We start from the raw sequence: 18,268 nt of genomic DNA, 5'->3' as shown, positions 1-18,268 counted from the left end.
GTAGGGTTTTTTATTCTATTGTTATATCACGAGATGACAAATCAGGTGATCGTCATTTACATAGCCTTGTACAACATTAATGACATCTGTACGTCACTTCCGCCGTGCATGTAGAATATTCTAAATAAATGTGATAATCTAGAAGGTGATTCAGCGTTTCAAATGTAACTTAAAATTAATAGATATATCAAACGATATTAGAAGTAACAAATAAACGCTGAAAAAAATCATAACCAAATAAAAACAGAATTTGTTGTCTCACAAGCGAATTTTCATATCTGTTATTTAAAGATAATATTAGATTTTCTTTCTTTTTCACAAAAATTCTTTGATCGGTCGTACTCTGTATTGCAGGCTGCAGTTACACCTATTCAAGGCTCATCAGTACTGCTTGGGATAGCAAACTAAAGAAATACGGTACGTTTTCTTATAAGGGCTCTGTGTACTTAATATTTATAGGTTTTTATAGTATTTTAATTCATCACCTGTAGGTACTTTGTATGACGCACCTCGATTGAATTAAAGCCATTATATCTCTCAAGAGTAGGAATTCATGAGTGTTTTTATCTAAAAATGTTTCGAATAATTAATTCAAATATTTAATGTTATAATTACAACTTCAATATGCAACAGATGCTCAATTTCAAAACGTTGTAAGTTCATAATATTATAATTTGTCTTTGAAATGTGAGAAGCGTTGCTGTTGATAACAAACGGTTTTGTTTGAACCTTCCAACGTAAAAAAAAAAAAAAGAGATACGGAAAAAAATGAAGTAACTTATGACTATATGCCAAAGTTATAATCGGGATTTGCTTGTATATTGAAACGTTGAATGGTGATATTTCAAACTTATACTCATTAGATAGTTCCGAACTTTATCGCAGGTGAAAAAGACGTGCGAGCTACCTTTGAATGAGAGCTTCAGAAAAAAAAATCTTTATGGTGTTCATAAAAATTCTATTACCAAGTATGAGGTAAAAGATTGCCAGTCTTCAGCTTTATATCAATGAGATTACTCTCTGAACTATAATAATAACAAAACACTAAAAATATATTATATATCGTGCCCACATTCCAATCAAAGAATGTTTTCGCCTGTGTTTCAGTAACACAGTCCATTCTGAGATCTATACTAGTTTGGTTTGTCTCAGTAGCACAGTCCATTCTGAGTTCTTTACTAGTTTGGTTTGTCTTTTATTGCCTATCTTTATTTTTCCTCATGTTTATGTGGTGTTATGTTTAAGTTGACTATACAATGAATATAAGGATAAAATAAGAAGATAAACATGTTTTAATGCAATGGTTTCGCCCTCAAGTAGTCGCTCAAGTACCTAATTTTTACGCTTTATTATGAACAGCCTAAAGAGGTGAGAACATAAGTTGTTATAGAGATAAGTACGATAATGTGATGGTAATCGGTAACTCAGATGTTCCAAGTAATTCTGTTTCTTTCTAATAAATTATTTATAAAAGGCTTGATGCTGAATAAGATTACGCCGTAAGAAAAATAAATATGTTGTATCTTAAGTCATAATTATAATAATACTTAACAACGTATACTTTCAGGTAAAACGTAAATAGTGGGGCCACCGTGATACGTAGTATCGCCCTGCGTTGTTTCGTTATTAGTGTTCACCAATGTACCAACCACGTTGCTTTGTTTTGATACTAGAGCGTTCCAAAGTCGTTGACTAGTTTTCCAGTTGTGGTACTTACCAATCACTACCAATATTTTTGAAACAATATCTATCGCTTTGTTTCCTTACTAGAATGTTAACCCTTTCTGCCAGGGCACGAGTTGCTTTCAAAATTTAATTAAACTACTTTTTGTTTATGTTATACCAATTAGTACTGTATAAAATCGTAGCTAAAAATCCATATTTTAGTGATATATAAGTCTTAAGTTCGTAATTTTATAAGACAATATTTAAAAATCCTGAATATCTTCATGTGTGAAAAATTTGACTTTTTTTCTCTCTGAACATCCCTTCCTGGATTTATTCACCACATTTCCAATACGTACAAAATATAACGTAAACTACCTACTATAATATTACCATCGCTCAGGCAGAGCATAATATTATTCGCCTTCAATCCTGTGTGGTTACAAATTTCGTTTCCATGTGAAAAGATATTTAGTGGTCGTTCGATGTGACCGAGTCCATGTCACACCTATTGACCTCATACAAGCTTTACAAACAATACAGTACTTGTAAATATTAAATATATACAATGTTTAGTCCTTAAATGTTCTTGGCCTCCAGAACATTTATAACGCTAAAAACCAGGTTTCGATACCCGTGATGGGCAGAGCACAGATAGCCCATTGTGTAGCTTTGTGCTTAATTCAAAACAACAACATTCTAAATGTTCTTACACAGATGTTTTGTATAGTAAACTGTAGTTAACAAAGCCGTATTACACCATTTAAAAAGGTTATTCAGTAGTGGACTGAAATGTTTAAGGCATGCATTCCCTCAAATATGTGTAAAAGTTTGTGTTGCTTAATGTCGTTGCAAACCTCCGTCCCACTTTCCAGGAACGCATCCTAGCATATAATGGGGATCTCCCCTTTGTATACAAATTGAAGTACCAAAGAATCGAGAGAGTAGGTTATTCGTTAATGTATTCTCCACGAACACTATTCTCAGACGTGTGGCTAGAAAAGTAAATAAATCGTTTTTAGTTGAAAGCAAATCTACCAAGATGACCACTAGTAAAAAAAAAAAAAAAAAAAAGCAAAAATCTTTGCAGGTGGCCTAAAAAAGTAAGAATTGTGTTTTGTATAACATGTTGAAGAATTGATTGGAATCATGTGACAAAATTTTCTATTCTATTTTACCACTAAAAACTAGTTTGAAAGAACTGTGAAATACTGCTGTGAAACTAAATTCATAGATTTTATAATACCTCGATGACTTCCTGTAATTTAGTAAAACGTTTTGATGGATTTATAGATGTGACGTTTAAACATTATTTTGTGTATTTTTTATAATAGCACTTAAGGTATTTTAAGTTATTTCTTGTTATTGATTTCAGATAACTTAGGATGGCTAATCAGAAGTGTCAAGATGCTTTAATGTTAGAATTCATTTTGTTTTAATGTGATATAAAAATTAACGATGTAATTTTATTCATTGAAAGTAAAAACATTCAAAGGGTTTTAATGATTTAGTAACAATATTGAATGTTTCTGCAACCGATAGAGATTTGCTATTTTAAGCCATTAGTGAATAAAGTGCCTGTATTGGTCAATAAAATATTTTCTTAAAATTTCAGTGCTGAATTTTCGATGAAGGCTAGTAAATATACCAATAGGTGTTAATTTTCTACTCTGTTAATCTTGCTATAGTTCTAGGTGGCAAAATTATGCACTAAAATATTCAAACGTATTTCAACAAAATATTATTATTTAGTTTTCTTTGTGTATACAGCTTATTCTTAAACAGATAATTCAAAATTTTATTTTTTATCTTTGGTCAATTTTATGATACGTGGTTTTGCTTGCTTTAGAGATATTTCCCCAAATTCTCACCTACTTTAAACCAAAACTCTAATTTGTTCAAGGTTGGTTATACGAATACCATACAATGGATAATGTAAATTTAGACCATCGTTAAATTAGAGATCCTGGATAAGAAATTTCATTGCCATTCTTGTAACGCAACTACGCTCTCATAGTGCTGATGGCGAAACACGAATCCTAATATTCGTAGTCCAGCATGCTAACCATAGGTCATGTCCTGACTCAAAGATAATTGATAAAGTATCCATTACATACTTTCATGTATAAATAAGTGTCTGAAGGAACTGACATAATTCCAATACGTAATGGCTGAGAGCCTCTTTTGGTCAGATTTTAACAATAAATGAATGCAGTATCGTCAGTTGAATCTGCCAAAGCTTTCTGAAACAACTCACAGCCAGAAATAAATTTTAAGAGAAAAATTTAGAATATATACTACGTATTTTTTAAAAGCGGAATTGCGATAAGATTTTGCTTTGAAGTTACTTTTAGTTTATTTTTAAGAGTTGGACTCATTTCATGACAATTCTGCTTAAATGACATGATGGTTAGCTTTTGTTACGTTATAGCATAGAAAAAAAAACAGAAGAGGGTTACGTGACTATACCATGAATCTCAATGGAACTAGTACCTACAGTCCCACTGAAACCTAAGAACAAACCATAACTAGTTAATATCTGATATTATTAATTATAATTTTTAAACGATACAAATAGCTGAGGTTCTACAAATTTGATATTCCCAAAAATATGTACGTTTAGTTAGCTAGTGAAGAAATGTAAGCACTCTCCATGTTGTGAATAAGATACCGACGATTAAGAATGATGAAAAACAACTGATGGAATAAACAGTCTCGACGAGGAAACAAACTTATTCCATGAAATATTTCAGATAAAACAGCAAGAGTTCTATAAATATGTAAGATATATGTGTATAAATAATACTAAACTGGAGTATTTATTTATTTATATTACTGGAATATTACCGTAGTAATTAAAACATTATGAGTAAGTTTTTTCTAACTTTTTACGCTCATAGATTTGACATTTTAAAGCTTTTCGTCTTAATCTTGTTGGGTACTCGCTACAGTAATTGTAAGAAATATACCCTGTGCAACGGGATTTGTTTTTGTTTTTTAATGGAAGAGTACACTATGTACAGAGTTTGTCATTGCAAGAAAATTCAGAGTCTAAAATAAAGTAATTAGTGTCCCCTTATTTCAAGGTTAACACACCTCAAACCTTAATCATGGCTAGTCACTTCTTAAACCTATATCGGAGTTGTAAATCAAACAATTTTACTATAACAACAGAAGTTGAGTTATTCGTTCAAACCACGTACGATATTTCTGTTAGAGATTATTAGATCTTAAGTGTGTGAAATAATACAAAATTAAGTTTGTAGTTAAGCATAAGGCTACATAAAGGGGTATCTTATGTTTGTTTGTTTGTTTGTTTTGGAATTTCGCACAAAGCTACTCGAGGGCTATCTGGGCTAGCCGTCCCTAATTTAGCAGTGTAAGACTAGAGGGAAGGCAGCTAGTCATCACCACCCACCGCCAACTCTTGGGCTACTCTTTTACCAGCGAATAGTGGGATTGACCGTCACATTATAACGCCCCCACGGCTGGGAGGGCGAGCATGTTTGGCGCGACTCGGGCGCGAACCTGCGACCCTCAGATTACGAAGCGCACGCCTTAACGGGCTAGGCCATGCCAGGCCCAGGTATCTTATGTTTTGCCTACCATTAGTATCGAAACTCAGTTTCTAGCATAAGTCAGTAGTATGACGAATTTACTATTGCACATTTATTTTAACATCGACGCTTGTTTCAGTTAAATATCCAATTTGAAATACTTTTAACTTATGCTATTAAATGTATATTGCCAAATTCCTACCTATTCACTGAAGTTATATAAGATTCTCTAGTGTAAGAATTAATAATAAAAGTGGGCGCTTAAACACTAGTGTATCGTCAGTATTCTTGTTCAGACTTATATTTCTAAAAACTCTTTACGTCTATAGAATTATTCAACGCGACGCGTCAAGAGACAGTATATATTACTGGTTAGCTGCAGTTGGTATACTATAAGCCTCGGAAGTTGTATCTGCGATTAATGCTAATTAATCGGGAACTTTAGATATATTGCTCAGTAACGCTTATAGATTTCAAATATTACAAACCATTTAACTTCAATGTTTTTATGAAAACAATATACAACTTCATCAGTGGAATATTGGACGAAAAATGCAGAACTGGCTAACTCCCCCGTAAGCGAATTGAACCTTATGAATTCAATATTAATTCGGTTATCGTGAACCTTCTATAAGATATATAATTCCAGACCAGATATGAGACTCAATATTGTTTGTAAGTTTGTAAAAACCTCTGTATATAAATCATTATTTGTAAAATGTATCTGTAAAGTCGTTATTATAAATTGTATTATTGCTTATATGTTGAAACATATTTGTATTAAGAAAGAAAAAACTGTATCAATCATGTTGTAAAATATCAAAAATTGGGTACATACCAACAATTAACTAACTCCTAAATCTAAATTACAATTTAATTGAGTTTTAGACTAAATTTAACTGTAATACGTAGTAAGACTGGGGGAGAGGAGAGATATTACAAAAAAAAAGGAATATGTGAAATTCCTTTACTAATGTAGTTTGCCGGGTCATAATTTTATACCAAAGTGTTAACTTCATAATATCTTGGATTTCACATTTTTCAGAATTTTCTATCAATACACTGAATAGGCGGAAAACTATTTTTTTGAATGCCAGGATATTTTCTGTTTTAAGAGTTCATTTAAGTAATGTCTTGCATTCTTTTTCTGAATGCGTAGTTACACATATTGTTTCAGACTACTTTTAAGTCAGAGAAGTTAAACTTATATAAATGATGACACAGTATGTTGCATTACTTATTGTGCTTTTATCGAGTTAGTATGAAGTATAATATTTTTTGATACCATCGAAATAATTACACTCGCTTTCTGAATTGTTTGTAAACTACTACTTAGTGAGATCTTATTTGTCTTAATGGATTTTATAGCACTAAGGAAGCCAGTATTTAATTTAAACTTTAAAATACAAAATATTTCCAGTAGCCCACCAAATTTTTATTTCAAATATAGTGTAATTGAAATTTCAAGAGAAAATCGTCTACTGTAAAGGTAATCTATAATGTAGATTTGACTTAAAAATCCGTGAACATTACCCACGCCCAATTTTATCAACCAGTTCAGGAACTGAAAATATAAAAGATGTTCTTGAATGTTATGAAACATACCTCAGTTTTTTGTTTGTTTCTTTTTTAATTTCGCGCAAAGCTACTCAAGGGCTATCTTCACTAGCCGTCCCTAATTTATCAGCGTAAGACTAGAGGGAAGGCAGCTACTAATCACCACCCACCGCCAACTCTTGGGCTAATCATTTACCAACGAATAGTGGGATTGACCGTCACATTATAACGCCCCCACAGCTGAAAGGGCGAGTATGTTTAGTGTGACGCGGATTCGAACCCGCGACCCTCGAACTGCCAGTGAAGTGCCTATCCACCTGGCCATGTCGGGCCTTCATAACGTAAGTATAACGTTAGTTTTATCTGCTGCTCGAATAGTGGTTATATTGTACAACGTCACCTCTTTTAAAGCAAATACTAATAATATCTGTCTTGACTGATAGCAAGTAGGATCCAGGATGTCGATAAGTTTAAATAGTTCTTTTATACTTCATTATTTTTGGATTTGGTTCACTATCCTAAGCTTGTATATAATATTGTCGTGATGATATCTTTAGACATTACCTAGGGAAAGGAACACTTAGCTTTCACTTCTTCTTTAGACAAGTGGTAGATGTTTGAGCTTTTTTATGCCCAAACATGTAATGAAAAAAGTTTTGTTTAACTTGTAGCCACCAGCTAAAATTGATTTTCTTTCAGGCTTACGTTTTCTGACGCCTAATTTTATTGTATGTTTGGAGTGTTAACTCTTCACTGTTTCAATATACTAACAAACCCTGAATGTAACCAACATGTATGGATATGTTTTAGTTTATTTATCGTGTGTCTGTGTTTATTTTGACTGTGGGCATTCGATTAAAGTTCCTGTAATTCCTCTAATTTATCAAAATTTTGGAGATAACTAAAGATATTTGAAGGGCTGATATTTGTTTGCTTGTTTTTAAATTTCGTGCCAAGCTACAAGAGAACTGTCTGCACCGTCCCTCCCTAATTCAGCAGTCTAAGACAACACAGACGACAGCTATTTAACACTACCTACTGCCAAGACTTGGAGTACTCTTTCACTAAAGAATAATAGGATTAACCATAACTTTCTAACGTCCCCACGGCTGAAAATGCCAACATGTTTGGAGTGACAGGGATTCGAACCCGTGAGTTTCAGACTGCGAGTTGATCACCTAACTAAAGGACTAGCATACCTTGTTTCAACAACACTTGCTTGTTTACTCTTACAGCTTATTTTTTATATTCAACAAGTCTATCATAAGTAAATATTTTTTTAAGACTCGACATTTTTTTTTTAAACAAACAGTGTTTGTATCGAGTTGGGTACATGTTTGAAGTTATCGTCGTTTTATACAGAAAATGTTATTTACCATGATCACGATATCTTAGTAACTAATATTATCAGCGAAGGTTTCTTCATTTTCAGTTATAAAATAGAACGTCTGTTTTACGAAAAATCCTAAAACGGTTATAACTACAAGGTAACACTTCAGTCAGCTTTTACGCATTATCCCGGATGAGTCTGAATTATTTTGTTACGCATGTTAACATGTTACGATTTCAAATAGCCTGAAAACAAGTTAAGTTGTAATTCAAACTTAGAAATTAACTAATTGTCGATATGTATCAAATTTATAATATTTGTCAACAAGATTGATACACACAATTTTATTTCTTAAAACAAATACTTTAATAAACAAAAAAACAATAAAATTTATAATAACGGTTATTACAAATGATAATTTATATACAAAAGTTTTACAAGCTTGCAAACAATACTGAGCTGTCTATCTGGTCTGGAACTGAATATTTTATCGACGATTAACAATGAGCGAATTAATTCTATATTGATACACAGGTACAATTCACTTGAGGGGAAGCTATTTAGCTCTATTCCTGACTGGCCTCACGCGACTGACAAACTAACACTTCACCAAGGAAAATATCTAATATCCTCGCAGAAATAATAACTTCTGAAGTTAATTCTCTGATATTGAATTGTTTGTAATGTTCGAAATCTTTAAACGTTTCTAGTCAAATATATGTAGTTTTCCGATTAATAATTGTTTATCATACTTATAGCTTCCAAAGTTTATTGTATACTAACTTTAGCAAGCCAACAATATTTCTACTGTCTTTTCGCGCGTCGGTTTTTAAACTTCAAGGCGAGGTTCTCGAAAGTTCAATAATGGCAAGCAATGATATATTATACATACACGTATTACATAACTGATTCTTACACTCGAGGATATTCTACAAATTTAGAGAATAGGCAGGACTCTTGCAATACACATTTAAAAGATACATGTATTTGCAAGTATATATATTTAACTAAAACAAACATCAATATTAAAATGAATTTTATATTTTTACGTCCGTTACAGAGCTTTTACTGTCAATGATGAAACCTAACAATAAAAAAAATCCTACATTATATTTAGATAGATAGCGAAGGGTACACTTAGCATTGAAAATAATTAAGAAATTAAATTTTTCCAAAAGTTTTCATTGCTCTAATCAGAATCTGATTACAGTGATAAATCCCGAAAATGTAAAAGATATATATTTGTTATTTTAACTCAAAAACAAACCGTAACAAAAACAAATTAAACCATAAACACTGCATCGACTGAAAATATCCCAGGGTACAAGTTACAATGTGGGATTATATAATGTAGCCAAGATTTTGGAGGTGACTGCGGAAGTGAGACTGACATTGAGATCGTATTAAATAAATATGAAGAAATAAAATTATTTTACTAGTTAACTTCATTAAAATGTAATTATTTTCACTTATATATCTAGAGAAAGAGAGATAGAAAGAGACAAAAAGAGAGAGAATGATACATCTACGAGATTTTACAATGTGTACTTTCAACTAAAGAGTTAATTCATTGTTATTATAATACACTACTATTTAAAAATACAAGAAAGTAAATAAGTTATGCCGTGTACCAGTGTTTCGTATTTGCTTTAAAGAGAGATGTACACATTGATCTGATGTTCTGGGAAATTTATCAATGAATAAATGTGAAACAAAGTTCCAAATGTACGGTCTTAGTCCTCAGCCAAGTTGTTTACTCGTTGTTTGATTGTTGTTTTTTGGTTTCCATCTAATCCCATACAGCTTTGATAATATTCATATCAGTACTTATTAATTCATGGCAGCAAATATTCCATCGGCCTCTTTTCTTTTATTTAATTATTTCAACAAATCTGCTGAGTGATTAGGATCGTTGTCTGGCTTCAAACTGAATGCCAGTCTTAAGGTTTGTTTCTAAAGGAAAAGAATGATGCACAATAATCTGCTTTTATTTGTGGATATAAAATATCATTGGCTGAGGAACAGCCTACGTTTATATTGGTCCTCTAGCATGTTTCATTGTAGATGTCCTTTGACTATAACATCGTTAATCTCTTGACCATAAAAAATATTATTACACGTTACTAAAAAACATAAATATGTATTGCACTAATTATTCTGTAAATATAACCTTCCTCAGATTTGCTTTGAAGCCTTGTGTCCATTTCACCCTTCTGGTTTGATTATCTGCCCTCCGCAGTTGTTTTGGAGTAGTTGCATTTCCACTGAGGCTACTTGTGATGATATATATCTTACTGTCGCGTGTTTTTTGTGGAGGTAAATAAGCATATGTAGTTATAGCTATGTCATCTCTAATGGATTGTCTTGTATTATAATGTGTTACTTTATATCAGTTTTGGAGAGTCTGAACTTTTATGTCGATCACTTCTGTAATCAGCAGTACTAGTTTTACGGACTATCTTTAGAGTTTAGTTTCGGTTCGTATTGTAACATGAAAGTTATCGCATCTTCTAATAGCCACCAGTGCATCTATCATACTACTGCTGGGAATGGTATGACTATCTTTGATAACTCTTGTATATCTGTGTTACGTATTTGATTAGTTGGATAAGAGTCACTCGCAATATTAAGTATGAATACGTTACTGTACACTGGTATAGTTAATCTCATAATATTAACATTTTTTATACCCATCTTGTTCATTTTTACCATAATGTCTTCATATATATATGTATTATTAAAGGTAATAATAGTAGTCTCTGATATAATTACCCACTGTAATTGCTTATAGTGCATGGTTTTTATTACATATTTTTCACACAAGTATGATTTTTTATGCTTAGAAAAATTTCTTTTCTAAGGTATACAACTGTTTAACTTTGTATGAGGACGTTAGTTTTACAAAAATAGCAGTTTAATAGTAATATTGCCAGTTTAATTATTTTTTGTGTGCTTCAACGGGAGATATCATGTAGCAGAAAATTTACTGAATCGATTAGGATTTCTATTGAATATTTTATTCAGATACGTTATTTTTCAAAAGATAATTTACTACTAATAAATAGCTTGTGCATATGGGTATATCGGAATAAATACAAGATTACTACCCCAAACACAGAATTTTCTGACCGATGCAGATGAATATTTTAAACTCGCACATCCACTGGACTCTTACGAGTTGAGACTTTCACGTTGCAATCGACTTCTCAAAACGCACCGCACTTCAAGGTAGCTCTTCCAACTACGCAGTTGTAGTTAGTCTATGGTGGAATTTCCGATCCATTGTGTTTCCTTTAGGCTCGCATGCAAGTGCACCGGTTCATGCAACTTGAAAATCGAGTCTAGTTCACTGAAACGATCTTCGCTGTTCCATTTACTCTCAGGTTTCCATTGTGATTTCTATGTGTTAAAACATCTATTAGTCAACCTAATGTGTCGATTAAGTTAAGTTATTCTGTTAGATTTTATTTTACATATAAAAATTATAGTTAAGTTAAATTCTGATTCCAAGTAAACATTTTACTATAGAACATTTCAAAAAATAAATATTTCCACTTATTTGAGTTAGATTGTTTTTAAATATGACGGCGAAGTCAAGTTTGTCCAGATTTTTTTTTAAAAAAACGATGCTATTACGAGTTTCAAATCAGCTTAAGCATTTTGTATTCACTTTTCACTTTAGTATTAGGTTGAGGATTAATTCGTGAGCGTTTTTAAATAATTTCATTCAAGCATTACATGCAAGACTATACAATACTTCAATGCATGAACACATTACACCCAAAACATTTATTATGATACTTTATTTCATGTAATACCTAGGTATATAGTATGCATTGTTTTAAACGTCGAAAATGCTCGATTTTGTCCACTTGACATTCCATTTAATGAGCTGAAAATGAAATCAAAAATTAAAGACATATGAAAATCAAACACACCATCTATTAGAGCAAAAAATTATCTACCAAATGACATGAAATATTTTGCGAAAGCGTTTCATTTATGAATATATTTTGTTAACTTGAAAAAACGCTCACGAATTATTCCTCAACCCGATAGTTTTTTGAAATATTTAGAATTTTATACATATAGATACACTTCTAAAGCAATAGTCATTGTTGTTATTGTTTTTAATTAAATATAAAGCTACACAATGAGCTATCTGTGCTCTACCCACCACAGGCATCGAAACCCGGATTTTAGCGTTGTAAGTCCGCAAACATACCGCTGAGCCACTGGGAGGGCAGCAATAGTCAAAACAGACTGCGCAAACATTACATTAATGTAGCGTTAAATAAAGTACTTAAAGACAAGCAAACTCTCAGTGGCACAGAGGTATGTCTACGGACTTATCTGTGCTCTGCCCAACAGAGTATAGCCTTTTGTGTAATTTAGTGCTTAGTATATAACAATAACGATATAGACGAGGACAATGATGTAACAAAATTTAGTGATTGTTGTGTTCTTTGCGATGCAGTTTATTTTTGATCTATACTCAGAAAATTCTCGTATTTCGTTTATTTACTAATTAATTAAATCACCAAAAAATTGAACTTGAGGGCATTTATCTAAAGTTCTAGGTTCTATCCCTACAGTGGACACAGCGCAGATAACACATTGCATAGCTTTGTGCTCAAACAAACAAAAATATTGTGATGATAAGTAGTTGTAATCATTTATATAAATCTTTATCACTTAAGTTATTATACATATTTATCTATATATTGCGAGCATTTTCCAATGTTCGGTGATGCTTTTAGTTGTAGCTGTTTAATATTAACTACTAATATCATTTGTTAATTATGATTAACAGTATAAGCCCTGAAGATATTATTAGTTTTAATAACTACTAAGTGTGAATATTATTATTATTCGTGATTTATTTGTAAATATAGTTAACAGTACTGACTGTGACGCCCCTATTGCTTAAAAGTAAGCTTACGGGGATATCATGCCTTCCCTGTAGTCTTACACTGCTAAATTAGGAATGACTAGCGCAGATAGCCCTCGTGTAGCTTTGCACGAAATTAAAAAAACAAACAAATCTACGATTAGGCTCAAAAAGCTCGTTTTCAAAATTAGTCAGTTGTACAATCGGGAGATCCTACTCTAACTAAATGCAGGCATAATTAATATCATTTTTAAGACTATCAACCAATTGTTAGGATCCTTCAAAGCTGGTGCTATAAATTACCAACTAGATTACTGATAGGACTTTTATCTGACTTTTTCATATCATTTATATATCCAACATCGGTTTCTTTTCCCTCTAAATACTTTTGAATCAGAAATTGGACCATTGCTCTGCTGATATGTAAAGCCAAAATCAAGCAACTGCCATCAAGACCTTGAAATATTGGTCTTTCTTTCTAATGTCACTAATACTGACATTATATCCTATTTCTATAGCAGAGTGAAACATCGACAATTTTGAAGTAATAGATTAGAAAAGAGACAGATGGTCAACAACCACAATCTATTTGGTTGCTGTGGTCAGACTGAAGACTGAGGATTTGGACATTATTCTTACAAAGGCTAGAAATAGCAGAGCGTGATATTTTGTTTGGGGAGGGATAAGATGACTCGGCCCAAGGAGGCTCTGCTAACTAGTGGACAGTGCTTGAACTGTGCTTGGTTTTGGGTATAACAATTTTACGTGTAATCGCTTTTGGATGACTATCGTAACTCAAAGCATATCATGTATTTCTGAAGATCTTTTAAATCGGCTCTATATTAAAATTCTTTGATTACATTAACCTCCCACCCAGGTCACTGATTTTTTAACGTTCATTCTTCTCATTTGTTTGTTTTGAATTTCGCGCAAAGCTACACAAGGGCTATCTGCACTAACCGCCCCTAATTTAGCAGTGTAACACTAGAGGAAAGGTAGCTAATCATCACCACCCAAAGCATTCTTTTAGGCTATTCTTTTACCAACGAGTAGGTGGATTGAGCGTCACAATATAACATACCCACAGCTAAAAGGACGAGCATGTTTGATGTGAAGGAAATTCGAACCCGTAATCCTGAGATTGCGAGTCGAGCGCCCTAAACACCTGGCCATGTTTGGTCTTCTTATCAAGTGACTTCGATTTTGCATGAAAACGCTTTAAACTATTTTGAGCAGGAATATTCTAAACGTCCTCCACTGTCTCAGCGTTATGTCTGCGGACTCACAACGCTAAAAACCGGCTTTTCATACTCGTGTTAGTCTATTGTGTAACTTTGTGCTTAATTCCAAACAACAGCAACATTATTCTAAACATTATAGTTTTGAAAATATACTGTTTATTTGTTATTGTTTGATTCTAAATTTTTATTTTTTCGTGTTTTAGTGAAGTTGAAAGTTTATTGGTCATTCCTTGCGATCATCCCAATTCAAACATTTTTATTTATAAAATAATTTGAACCAAATGCAAACATAAGGAGTATTGCTATAGCAATAAGTACTAAACGATCAAGTAGTAAACTTAAACTACATTTAAAGGTACTCTGCACTTGCTTTTCAATTATATCGTCATGAAGGAATCGGAGTGAACAATTATTTGAACTGGAATGACAATAGAATGTATGTATTCACAGAAAAGTATTGACAAAAGTGCTACCAATCTCGAAGTATTTTATAGGGAAATTGGTATTTATTCTTAAGACAGGTATCGTGAATGTACACATCTACCTATCTGTTAATTATGCATTATCAGGTATATATTGAATACGGAAATAATAGTTTAAGAACACTTAAATTTAAAATTTCTGTAACCTTCACTTTCATAAAAGGAATGTATTCAGAATGTATTTCCTAGACGAGTATCACATTAAATAATTAGATTTAAGTCTAGTGAGGAAATACTAATTTGGGTTAACTCGCAGTGTAATTTTATAAAGTATTTAAGGGACAAGAATTATATTTAAATAATTAAGACACATAAAGAAATATTCGATTTAATTTGAGGTGTGATTGTATAACGTGTTTCAGGTACGAGTGTTATATTAACAATGTTAAGCCTGATGAGAAAATTGTATTCAGGCTTAACTTGTGTGGTTGTATAACGTGTTTCAGGTACGAGCGTTATACTAACAATGTTAAGCCTGATGAGAAAATTTTATTCAGGCTTAACTTGTGTGATTGTATAACGTGTTTCCGGTAAGAGCGTTATACTAACAATGTTAAGCCTGATGAGAAAATTTTATTCAGGCTTAACTTGTGTGGTTGTATAACGTGTTTCAGGTACGAGCGTTATACTAACAATGTTAAGCCTGATGAGAAAATTTTATTCAGGCTTAACTTGTGTGATTGTATAACGTGTTTCCGGTAAGAGCGTTATACTAACAATGTTAAGCCTGATGAGAAAATTTTATTCAGGCTTAGCTTGTGTGATTGTATAACGTGTTTCCGGTAAGAGCGTTATACTAACAATGTTAAGCCTGATGAGAAAATTTTATTCAGGCTTAACTTGTGCGCTATATTAAGATAGAGGTTTAATTTGAAGAGTGATTGCATAAGTAAAAGAACGCTTCAAACATAACAAACTGAGGGCTAGTGATGTCGAGAAAACTCATTATTAGAGAAAAATATGTGTAAAAACGGCTTGTTTGGGTTGAGAAAATATTTTACGTAGAGGAGCGAACAACGTTTCGATCTTCTTCGGGCATCTTCAGGTTCATGGACGTTTACTGATAACGATATATAGTTTAGTAATTATAAAGAGTAAAGTATTTTTGATGAATTTTCTTATTTTTTTTTTATTTTCATATACCAGGTTGATTATAGTTCATTAATTATTAGATACTGTTGCAGTTCTTGTCGTGTGTTTTGTTTGAACCAAACTGACATGTAATTTTGTCTTCTGTCGTGTGTATGAGTGTCACTGTAATGTACATATGTTTCATGTTTATTTTTATAAAATAGAATACTATTAAAATAGTGAAAGAATTAAAGATAGAATACTTTTTTAATATTGTTTCTACACCATGCTTAGAACTGTAAATATTGTTTTTTAACATTTTTGTGTTGTAAATGGAGCGTAATGTGTTGGTCGTCGGCTGTAAATGCATCGTAATGAAGTTATCTTCTTTGCTATGTATAGAATGTTAAACATGCTTCATATAAAGATTGTCTTGCGCCTTGACTTTAAATGGCGTAGGAAATTCTCTGAAACTGTAAAATGCAGTCAGTGCGCAGTTTTCCGAGTTAAATATATCTGATGGTGAGTATAGTCTACTTTAATTTACTTTATATATATTATGTAATAGACAGTATTACATGAAGGGCAATTTTGTGTTTGAGATTATAAGTGTTAGTTACTCAATAAAAAGAAAATATTAAATACTTTGAAAAACACACGAAAATGACTATCTTTGTTACGATACGAGTATAAAGGCTGATTTAAATTTGTCGTTACCAAACAAGAATTAATTATGATTTAAACAAACCCTTTGTAGTGACTCATAGACTGGCTCTCAGGTGTGTTTTTTTTCCTTCCAAGTACAAACTCCAAAGTCGTAGCAACATCTCTTGACTGATTTGAGATCTAATGTATTATTTTATATAATAATACAATCAATATCTTTTAACAGTTGGCCTGGCATGGCCAGGTGGTTAAGGCACTCGACTCCCACTCCGCGAGTCTCGGGTTATAATCCCTGTCCCACTAAACATGCTCGCCCTTTCAGCCATGAGGAGTTATAATGTTACGGTCAATCCCAGTAAAAAGAGTAGCCCAAGAGTTGGCGGTGGGTGGTGATGACTAGCTACCTCTCCTTTAGTCTTACGCTGCTAAATTAGGAACGGCTAGCACAAATACTCTCGAGTAGCTTTGCGAGAAATTCAAAAAGAAACCAAACTTTAACACTTACAAAGGTTTTAGGTTACTAGTACATTTGGTTGTTTATTACTACTTCGTTTACGATTCAGATAGATATTGAATTCGTTTTTGAATATTACGATATTCACAACTTGCTTATTGTTGAATATTGAGATTGTTTGGTATAACTAGTGTTTGCAAATAAATGTTCAGAATTGATGTACATTGTTGAAACAGGATATACTTGATTCATTTGCATTGTTAAGGAAATTTTATGTTGTTAAATACGTAAAATACGATTCAGTTATCGAAAGTATGTAATTTAGTTCGTGGAACATAATGCCAGTAAAAAATCTGTCTTACTAAGTATTTGAAACACGATTTAGTTTAAAAGCTTGAATTACCGTACTTGGAATGAAGCTCACATTATTGATGTGCACTATTGAAAACTTGAAGTGAAGTTTACGTAACATGGGATAAGATTTAGGCATTTTATGTATATAGTGAAATACTTTAGTCCTGGAGGTTGATTTAGTTATTGGATCTTGGAATATATATTTCGTCACATTTATGTATTGTTCAAATTTCACAACACCTTTAGTCAACTATTTTTTTCTAATGGTATAGCGGTTCACAAAGTGGCAATGCCTTCTTCAAATGCAAGTTTTTAGCTCATGGCTCTATCGTCTCTTTACCTATTTGAGATCTAATTAAAATTTTCGACTCAGGAGGTTAAATTCTTTCAACTGATGTATTGAGTACGACCACAGTTTCATAGATTAATTTATTCTAATCCTGCCAAAAATAATTAAAATTTGAGGGTGGGTTAGTAAAATAAAGATCCTGATGAGTAATAAAATCGAATCTAATTTACGAGCGCCCCACAATTAATATTGCTGGCGTACAAAAGAAGTCTAATAAAAAAGAAAAAAAAAGGTATCGTAGATTAATTTATTTTTATCTTGCCTAAAGGAATTTCAAATGCTGCGACTATTTAGGATTCCATATTTTTTGTTGTTGTTGTTGAGCCTTGTCCAACTTGGATATAAATATCTGCATTATTTAAGGTTTTAGTTCCTAAGTGTATAAAAACTTTTCAGTAAAAGTTCCTATAATATTCCTATAAAAATGTGTGATTTCTTTTCCCCAAAGGTGTATCGTAAAAATATGACTTTTATTATAAACAAATGGGAATCTTTAAATAAACTCAGCACTTGAAATACTTTTAGGGAGGATTAAAGTAAATTAACAAATAAAACCTTTTTCCCTTTTTATTAGATATATTTTTTTGCGGTAGCAATACCAACCGTGGCCCCCTCCCCCGCTAGCACAGCGGTAAGTCTACGGATTTACAA

The 18,268-nt window shown here is 32.3% G+C and overlaps 1 pseudogene across 1 annotated transcript in view; it reads left to right on the top strand.

The window, feature by feature from the left end:
• The first annotated feature begins 218 nt into the window (after positions 1-218).
• LOC143235494 (5-hydroxytryptamine receptor pseudogene) overlaps positions 219-18,268 on the top strand; it is a 38,476-nt pseudogene continuing 20,426 nt past the window's right edge. The window contains exon 1 of the transcript XR_013019223.1: positions 219-417. The product of XR_013019223.1 is annotated as a 5-hydroxytryptamine receptor pseudogene (transcript). The remainder of the gene's footprint in view (positions 418-18,268) is intronic.

The sequence above is a fragment of the Tachypleus tridentatus genome, chromosome 12, assembly GCF_004210375.1.
Source record: "Tachypleus tridentatus isolate NWPU-2018 chromosome 12, ASM421037v1, whole genome shotgun sequence".
Classification (NCBI taxonomy): Eukaryota; Metazoa; Arthropoda; class Merostomata; order Xiphosura; family Limulidae; genus Tachypleus; species Tachypleus tridentatus.
This window is presented reverse-complemented; position numbering and strand designations above follow the sequence as displayed.